We start from the raw sequence: 10,079 nt of genomic DNA on the forward strand, positions 1-10,079 counted from the left end.
CAATAAAATAAAGTTTCAGTAATTACGCCAAAAACGTATTTAATATATGCAAAAATAATCATTTTGTACAAGTTATCATTATTTTTCTTGTAACACTAAAAAACTATTTTTTTTTGGAAAATGGTTTCCGAAGTAATCTTTTGAAAAAGTACTGAAATGTTTTTATTTCTGTGTGGGGCACCTTTAGTGAACGAATGTGAAACTACAACCAGGCTGCGAATTCTAGCTTCCAGCGTGCGAAGTAGGAAAGCACCCATGTGGTTTACACACCCCAGCCGCGTCGGGCCAGATATTCCACCCGCCTGTCTGCCTTTCTTTCTTCCGAGCTCCCTTTCATAAGTCGGTCGCGAGATGCGAGCCTTCTGTTTGGCCTCGGGCCAGAAGAGGCTGTTTCGCGGCCATTGATCCACCAAGTGGCTCGTGCTACCCCCTCCCCCCTTCACCTTCCCTAGAGCCCGGGCTACCGCAGACAAGATACCCCCTTTCTTTTCCACCCGACCCCAGTGGCGTGAGAACGAAACGGCAAGATCAACGGCTTCACGAGAGAAAACAAAGAAAAAAAAATTGTGACTCCACTGCACGGTTCACATATTAGATAAAAGTTAACGGGAATCCGCGACGGGAAAAGACCTCGAAACGATTGATTTTTCTTTTCTTTCCCTGACGAGTTTCCGAATCTTATTTAGACACTTGGCCTGAGTCAATCAATTGCACACACAACTGAATCCTTAATATTCTAAATATGAGATATTCGAGGACAAATATTTGAAGAACAGTATTTCAAGACGAGAAATGGAGAATTTCAAACACCAGCACCTGTGTATTTGACAAAGACTTTTATTATTTTCCTATACAGAATTTGACAAAGGTATGTTTGTATTTTCAACCACTTACACTTACACTCTGGGGATGTTTGTTCAGCACTTCGGAGAACGTCTATAACACAATTATTTTTGCATCCTTAACACGTAAATTTTACTTTTTAAATTTAAATTAAAAAAATATAACATGTTTCTTTATAATTTAAATTTCTGTGCTTTGCTCGAATATTATTTGATACCTGACTTTTCAGATCTGGATTTGGTTTAGAGGCACGAATACAAAAATCTAATCCTATACTCAGCTACCAGAAAACTGGATTCGATCCAATACTGGTAGACAAAAAAAAAATCTTCCATAAATTTATAAATGTTTCTAACTGCAATAACGAATCATAAATTTAATAAAAAATTTTTTTGTGACAACTGGTGTCTCTTGTGCAACTTTGCGAAAAGGAGGGGGGAGGGGGGAACCAGACCTTTATATGTGTTGTTACGGAGACCAGCGTCTCCGTAGAGAGTACAGCGTGTGTTGTACGCCTGCACGCCAGCAGAACGCCACCCGCACTGCATGTTGCGCGCGGCCGCTCTATTCTGCGCGGGAAATGCCTCGGCTGTCTTCGGCGAAGTCCGGCTATCCTCGAGTTTCACGGGGATTCTTGCGGAAACATCGCCATTTTGTTCCTGCAGGCGTGAACAGTCTGTGTGCTCCCAGCACGAGAAGCCTAAGTAAGATGTCCATCAAGTTCTGTCCCTGCCCGAACACGCCCGAATATTCACCTTCGGCCAACCTCTGGATTTGTTTTATTTTTGCGCAGGAAAAATGACTTCAAATATTAAAAGTGGTCGGTTAGGTTAGCTACATTAAAACACTATGGACGGTTAGTTAGGTTAGTAAAGCTACATTAAAATGAACAGAGAAATATAAATATATATAAATAAACCAGAGGTTGGCCGAAGGTGAATATTCGGGCGTGTTCGGGCAGGGACAGAACTTGATGTACATCTTAGGCTTCCCTGCCAGCACAGAGCAGAAGCTCGGATCCGGGGTATAAATGGCCCCCTAGTGGACGAGCCAGGTTAGAGTTCAGCCACGAGGAAGACGTCTACACTGCCGCAGATACGCCGTCAAAAAAAAAAACCGCCTTGACCGACGCCGCCACGCACAAAACTTAGAAAACTTGCGGTGAGTCCGTCAGGATATTAACGCCAGAGGTAGAAGTTGGACTTGTCTCTGCAGTAGTGTTGGGGACTTGCAAAATATTCGGATGAACTCTTGACAGTAAAGGTACGAGTGGTAAATCAGACTCGTACTCTTAAGTTGTGGAAATGAAAGGCGTTTATACAGAGGAAAAAGGACGGCAGGCAGATAGGTGAAGACAGTGGCGTGACAGTTAACGACAATAATCCCAGACTGGACTTCTTTAACTTTTCGCAACGCTTCGCAGTTCAGTCGGATACGTGTAAACAGTCGCTTAAGTGTTTTTAATTATTGTCCCTTGTCCTACAGTTAGAGATATCTGTTGAAAATATTGGTAACAAAGAAACAATGAAAGGGAGGTAACGTGTAAAAATGTCAGAAATATATAGCCCTTGAATTATCGTTATTATGAGAAAATAATAAAAAATACATCTCAGCAAGTCTTATTGTACTAGCCAGATATATGTAACGAGATTATTTATGTGTTCTCGTGTTGCAAATATACTTATGATACGAAACTCGAACCTGAAATTTAATTTAGAATTCTTTAAAATAATGCCGAGCATGATAAATATACAAAAATAGATTTTTCAACTAAATTTCTGGACGCGAATCACACGTAGTTTCCGCATCCACCGCTGGAATTCGCTGCCGTATCAGTGACGTCGACTGTCGAATTATTCCACTTGCAGACCAAAATTTTATAACTCTATAATGAACCGGCTCCGATAAAAGCGTAAAAGACTTGAAAAAAAAATACTAAATACTGACTTTGGACCTGATTTTCAAGACATTTTTATAAAAATACTGCCCGTGTTGTTAAAAATTAATGAATAAGTTAATGCTATAAAGTTTAACTTTGGCTCAGTGAAACTTTGGTTTCCGCCATCCGCCACAGATGGCAACACCGTGTTTACACACTTCCGTTCCACGCGAAATGAGATTACTCCCACCAAATGCCGTATACCAATAGCTAAGATGTCACGCATCAAAAATCAACACGACTGGTGATCTCAAGCCTGAATATACATCAACTTCAGCACTTTCAAAGCGTTTAAATATTTACTGATGCGTGACGCAACGGTTAGTGTAAATAATGTCGTGACAGTTTTCGGCGAGCGAGTTTTTTTTTTTTTTTTCGTCACGGCGGAAACCAGCAGCGGGACGATTACGAACACTCGTTGAGACTTTCTGTGTTTGTTTTGTTTCAGTGATATATTGATATTTAATTTTATATTTAATTTTTGTTTTATGAATTTGAAACTATCTTGAGATTTGTTCAATTTACTTGATGTAAGCTTTTGGACATACGCCATTGCTAAGCACATGTATGTCTGTAGAAGAAAACTACACAAACAAATTTGTGTTTTGTGTAGTTTTCTTCTACATACATGTGTTTAGCAAATACGTATGTCCAAAAGCTTACATCATGTCATGTACTCCCATTGCACAAATCTTTCAATTATAATATTTGTTCAATTATTACTTTATTTAAACATGGAGTAAAATAATTGTTTATCGCCAATGTTGCAATACCTGTGTTTTGCCAGAGCAAACATGAAACCATAGATGTAAGTACTGCGGCGACAGTTCGCGACCTCCAATATTAAAATTTTGTCAACGTTAAACTTCGCTGTAAACAGGTTTTTCTCCTGTGCTATGTTAAACAAAGAAAAACATGCCAAAAAATGTTTCATTTTATATTTTAATATTTATTATAGTTAATCACGTCGCTAACCTGTTATTCGTTTCAACCGGCCACGCGATAAAATAACGTAGCACCGTTGTGCGATTTGATACCGTCCGAAATTTGTGATTCGTGCTCAACAATATTATGGTACACACGGTCACAACATGGCCTCCACATTCGATTACCTACGGGCCCTGCGGGCTGATTACGAACACTATCGACGACTAGCGTTATTCTTCACGCGGTAACGAAACACGTATCGCATTTGGTGATTACGACCCACCTTGCGATATGCGTTTCGTTATTTTCCACGGTAACGCTGACCTGCGATACGAATCCATGACGTCAGAGGACAAGCAACAATTGAACAATTAATATGTTCGTCGAACAGACTATTTTGTAAGTGAATCATGAATACTTAGTGTTACTGGGAACAAAATAATCTTTTTTAATGCACTAATTTCTTAAATAAAGTCTTTAAAGCTTTTTTTGCTGCCTTTTTCGTAGAAGTTTAAATCAAAAATGCAGTTAAAGATTTCGCGTCGTCATTGTGGCTAACTGCGTCTTGCCATGTAAACATAAACATCGAACGAGAAGCATGTTTAAACTTCAATAGAATGAAAATAAGGCCACTCTACAGGTTACAAAATTAAAGGAACAACTAATTACCACGAACCCGTGTCTGTTTTTATTTTACCTATTATTGATATGATATGAAGAGTGGAATTAAAAAAAATATTTAGTCAAGTTTTGTGTGCTTGTGTAAAAACATAACCTTATACTTCAAAGTTATACATATATGTGGTTGATGATATATTTAAGTGGTTATTAGCATACCTAATAAAAACTACACTTTTTAACATATTTCCAGCGGTGAGCTTTCTAGTTTATGTAATCTAATCAGTTAAAATTTTATAAATATATTTTAATACTCATGTGCTTTCGTATATTTTATATACAAGTGTTTTGAAACAATGTTTCCAAGATATTAGTACCATTCGTAAATAAAAATAATTTTGCTAATATTTATATTATAGGTCACTCAAACATTTTTTACTCCCTTCGTACACTTGGTAAAGTTTAATTACAGTAAATTATTTAAATTTGTGGTTTTCTTGACTAGAGTGCACATGCCGCTATTAAAGAGGACACTGTGTTGAATATTTGTGTTCTCAGTTAAAATAAGCCTTAGAGTAGCACTGGTAAAGTTACTGCTGCCCAACAGAAATCATGGTGTGGTTTATTAAGAGCCACAGAGAGTTTGCAGCCAATTTTTCTTCAAATAATGAATGTGAAGCTTGCATGTATCTGTGGATTTAACTGACGAAGAGGCTTAACAAACGTTTAGGGACATTAAAAACCATTGACCATTGGCAAAATATTAGTTTTCTTTTTTTTCTTCTTTAGTGAATATAGCATTACAATTTTTATGTAAGCAGCAGCCTTCAATTACAATGGAGAAGATATGGGCTACTTTTTGTATTTTCATTTTTTGAAGTCTGTTTTAAACTCTTCAGTGTATTGGGTTGCATATTCTAAGGATAAAATTAGGCCCATAATGTTTCAATTTAAAAAGATTGACATTTTAAACAGTTATTATGGAACAGTTCTTGAAAATTTTCAGTGTAAGAACAGTTTATTTTTATAATCTGAGGATATGAAAGTTCATTGCTATGTTTTTTTTAATTGCTGTTTAATTTAATCTCACCAATGACTTAAACAAGTGAAACTAAGTACTGAGTAATTAGAGTAAGTACTGAGTAAACAACTTTGTTTTCAAGATGGCATTCAAGTTGGTTAATGATCCAACATGTATGTAAATTATTAATATGCTGCAATTATTTTAAAAACTGTCTAGAAATATTCAATAATTTTAATTCTCCCCTCCCCCTTTTTTTTCCATTAAGATAAATTAATAGATTACTTTTTCTCAGCAAGTTTAGAAATTGATGGTTTAATATGTAAAATAATATTCAGTTTGAACAATTTCTCATGTACATGCATTCCAATTATTTAATCCATTTTTTTTTAATTTCAGTAATGGATCAACATGATATATGCTGCAATAAAAAGAGCAGCTTAAGCAATAGCTGCTAAGATAACAGCTGGCAATATTATCCAAGTTATATTTCTGAGCAGCCTTGACCAGTGAATTATCCAAATCTTCGGTACAGCATCATCATTGGGAATGATGTAGATTCTAGAAGGTGGTTTTGTCCCTCAACATCTGGTAGACATTATATTGTGTTAGTCATGCATTTTGTTTATCCTATACTTTTCCAAATATTTATTTGAAAATTAAATATATTTTTTTTTCAATACTGGTATGCTTCCAATTTTGTTTTTTGAGATTGGTGTAGTGGGTTTAAAATAAGAGTGGTGAAAATTAAGTAGTTAAGATACCTGAAAGTTGACAGAGAGAAATTGGAGGTGTGCTACATTTAAAATGAAACACAAAAAAATGACTTGCATAAACATGGAAGTGTTAATAGTTCATATTAAAAAAAATAAAAATTAAAGTTGTTCTACTCAGAAGTGTATGCAGAATTTTGTTATGAGGGAGGAAGGGGGATGGGGAGGAGGAAAGTGGTATAGAAGCACTTAGCCTGCTGTTGGCTTTATTTTTTTTGGGTGGTGGGGGGGGGGAGGGGGGAATATAGATTTTTCTTTTAGGATTTTGGGGGAGGCATATATTCCTCTTGCCCCTGCATATACCCCTGGTAGGTTCATTATTAAAACAAGACCTCTTACAATCCTTGTGTTTTCATAAGATAGCCAAGAAACCTAAGAGTTTTTTATGCATATTTGTTATAATGGCCATCAGTCACAATCAGTTACATATTAATTTACTGTATTAGTCTTTTATTTAAGTTAAATTTTACTTAATATAGTTAAATAAGCTGTTCAAATGCTTCATCACATATTTTAAGAAACATATGATTTGATATCTAAATACTAGCTCAAAAATTGCTTATTTTAATGTTCACACACATCTAAGCACAGATTTAATGGTTATTGGTTATTCTGATGATAAATAGAAAGATAAGAACAGTGAGTGATGATAAAAATTCATAAGATGCAGAGTGTTGACTGGGGAGGTGCAAGGAATGGAGCTGTACCAAACTTTATCGCAAGATGAATCATACTAAGTAAGTCAATATTTGTTCCTGAATTATCTAGCTAAATGCAATGTGTGTCATTTAATTTGTTTGTACTTGTCTCAGTCTCAATAAACATACCTACATTGATTCTAAACTTACAATAATAAAAATTAGTTCAAAATATTTTTTTTATATTCGTCCACATGAAACAATGTCTACAAATGTATGTAATGTCTGTATACAAATGGGCTCACTGGCAACAACAAGCAGTTGTACCTGCTGGAACTTGCATTGATAGTCAGCTAGTCTAATGAAATTCTTCCATGTTATATCTTGTTTACACAAAAAAAAGTAAAGAATGGTTATATACAAGCATTGTGAAATCTTTGACTGGAAAAACCTTGATAATTCTTTTAGTCGGCATACTTTATAGAATCTGTACTTTGTTATTAGCACCTCCTTTATTATAACTCTGCCTCTATGATACCTAGTGTAACCTATACAATTCATACTGATAATGATCAATAGTACAATTTAAAAATAATAAAAAAAGATCAGTTGTGCAGCATTCAAGAAAGATAGCTGGCAGCTGATAAACAACATTCAAGAAAGACAGCTGGCAGCTGATGAGAAGCATTGGGAATATGTGCTTCTGAAATGGTAACCAGCAATTTGATTAAAAATGCATCAAAGAACTTAAAGAAAAGTTAAAAGGCATGCTAGAGGCATGTGCTAAAATTGCCAATTATGAGAAAATATTGTGTTAAGAAATAATTTTTTGTATACAAACATGGAAATGAGTGAACACTTATTTTCACAATTTCTTTAATAAATGCAACAAACTTGATAACAAAGTATTTATTAAATTGCATAGCTCGTTTCTTCATGTTTCTTCATTTTCTAAGGTTTTCCAACTGCTATGAGGGTGCAATCTGGCAATTCGAAGGGATTTTGATGGTTTCTTAACAATCTTCTCTGCCTTCTCCTCCAGTTCGATATTTAGCAGAAAGGCAGCAAAGGCCATTGTGTAGAACCTGAAATATTTTCAAACATTAACTAAATTAGTGTAATATAGTTTGGTAGGCTACTAATTGTTAACAAGAGGGCCTGATTAATAAAAATAATTTTTAAGATGATATTATTGAGCTAATATTCCTCGATGTAACGCATAACTGCATTCATTTTTCTTTAATTTCTAAAAACAATTTTAACTTTTCGACTTCTTTTCCAACAATTCTCCATGAGTGTGTTGTAATTCTTCAAGCAGTTAAACTAGAAATATGCCATTTTAATAGCTTGTTAGGTTAGGTAAATCAAAAAATTTAGACATGAGAATGATTGGTTGGCTTAAGTAAGCTACATTAAAAATACTTACTGTGTGATTTTGTGAACTGTTTCTTAAGTTATGTTACCAACAAAAATAATAGGTATAAACTGTAGTGCGGTTGGTTAGGTTAGAGTTAGCTGTGTTACAATATATAATTCTTAAAAACTGTTAAAATGAGTTCACAGTATATTTAATATAACTACCATAACCTAATAAACTGTCTACACTACTTTCAAGTATTTATAATTAACCTAATCAAACCAGCCATTCCCACCATTAAGTTTGTTAGATGAATTAAAAATAACAAAAAAATAGTGTGGATCTGTGTGAATGGTAAGTTAAGTTAGGTTAGTTACATTAATTGTACTACAAAATATGTGTGGATGGTTGGTTAGGTGAGGTAAGCTTAATTTTCTATTAGTAAAACAATGTTACAGTATTGATAGCCTATGTTAATTATTGGAATTAATGTCTGAAAACTAATAAATAATTTTAAAAAAACATATGGACAAGTAGCTTTTCACCATATTTACCTCATTATACAATATTTAAAATGTAGCTAACCTAACCAACTGTAGACATGAATAGGTTTGCAGTATTTGAAGTGTAGCTAACCACACATAACCAACAATTTAAACAGTAAACAACTTGAAATATCTCAACAGAAATAAGTATCAAGGTTAATAATAGGAACTCAAAATTACCGTTTTCATAAACTTATTTTTATAATAAAGCCTCGCCTCCCCTACATAAAAGCTCGAAATGTTATTTAATAGAATCATCCTGTTTAAGGAGGGGAATTCATAAATAAATTATTCATCAAGTTATTTGTTTTATGATCAGCCCCACTTGTTAACAATTACCAATGTTAACACATTTAGGTAATAGAGCCAATATGTAAATGAATGAGCACAAATGAAAAATGTATTGCACAATTGAACACACAAGGAGGCCGGAAATAGCTTTCTGAAACTAAATAAAGAAATATACAATTTACTGTCTGAAGTCTACAAGCGCACAGATTAAACAAAAATGCATGTTGAGCAAATACCCGAACACTAAATATACATAAGTAGCCTATTTGAACTATTTATAGCTATGTTGAGTTCATAATGTGCGTGTAAATAATATCGCTCTTTAGGTTAGGATTAATTTGATAAGCTATGACACAGCATTTATTAATATTCTTCTTACCTACTTTGATCGTATTTAAACCACTTCATAATTATTCCACACAAACTATGCATTGAAAACAATGATTTCATGGTACAATTAATAAACAGAAATAGCACTTTAAAAATAATGTTCGCGTTTTAAATATACACACGCTAACCTAAAACAATTGTTTTCGTTTAACTTCATCGCTTTACATCGTACTCGACTATATTTAAAACAATAATGTGCAATTATAATGCCGTTTTTAGGACGGGAGGACATTATTTTTAAGAGTAATTATATCACTTACCTCACAATCGCTTCGTATCACCACTTGAAATGCCCGTGATATATAACGTAGCTCCGGTGCGATAAATATCACTTGAAAAGTGTGCTCGTAATCAAAGTTTGTGATATATACCGCCACAACGTCATCAATATTCGAAGTTTAACGAAACACGATGTGTTCGTAATCACGTTGCTGGTTCCTGCGATATTCTTCGCAAACCTTCGTTATTTATCGCAACTTATAACGCAAAGTGTGTGCTCGTAATCAGCCCGCTGGACCCAATATGGGAGTCCCCCCCCACACACACACATTCACAATTTTACAGTCACGTACTACATTATAATTGCATGGTTATTTCTTACCTACACTCTTTTTAGAATGTTATTTAACCTGAAAATACAGGGTAATATTAAGGTTACTATTTTATAAGTCCAAAACTAAACTTTATTTATAAAATTATTGGGGACGCACCACAACGCCGAAATACCACAACGCCAA

At 34.5% G+C, this 10,079-nt stretch overlaps 1 long non-coding RNA gene across 1 annotated transcript; it reads right to left on the minus strand.

Annotated features, from left to right (window-relative positions):
* Window positions 1-7,618: 7,618 nt before the first annotated feature.
* On the minus strand, window positions 7,619-9,697 carry LOC134533502 (uncharacterized). Its single transcript, XR_010075319.1, has 2 exons — window positions 9,603-9,697; window positions 7,619-7,844 (listed from the first exon to the last, which is right to left on the minus strand). It is a non-coding gene; the product is annotated as an uncharacterized LOC134533502 (long non-coding RNA).
* Window positions 9,698-10,079: the final 382 nt, after the last annotated feature.

This window comes from Bacillus rossius, chromosome 6 (genome assembly GCF_032445375.1).
Source record: "Bacillus rossius redtenbacheri isolate Brsri chromosome 6, Brsri_v3, whole genome shotgun sequence".
NCBI classification, from domain to species: Eukaryota; Metazoa; Arthropoda; class Insecta; order Phasmatodea; family Bacillidae; genus Bacillus; species Bacillus rossius.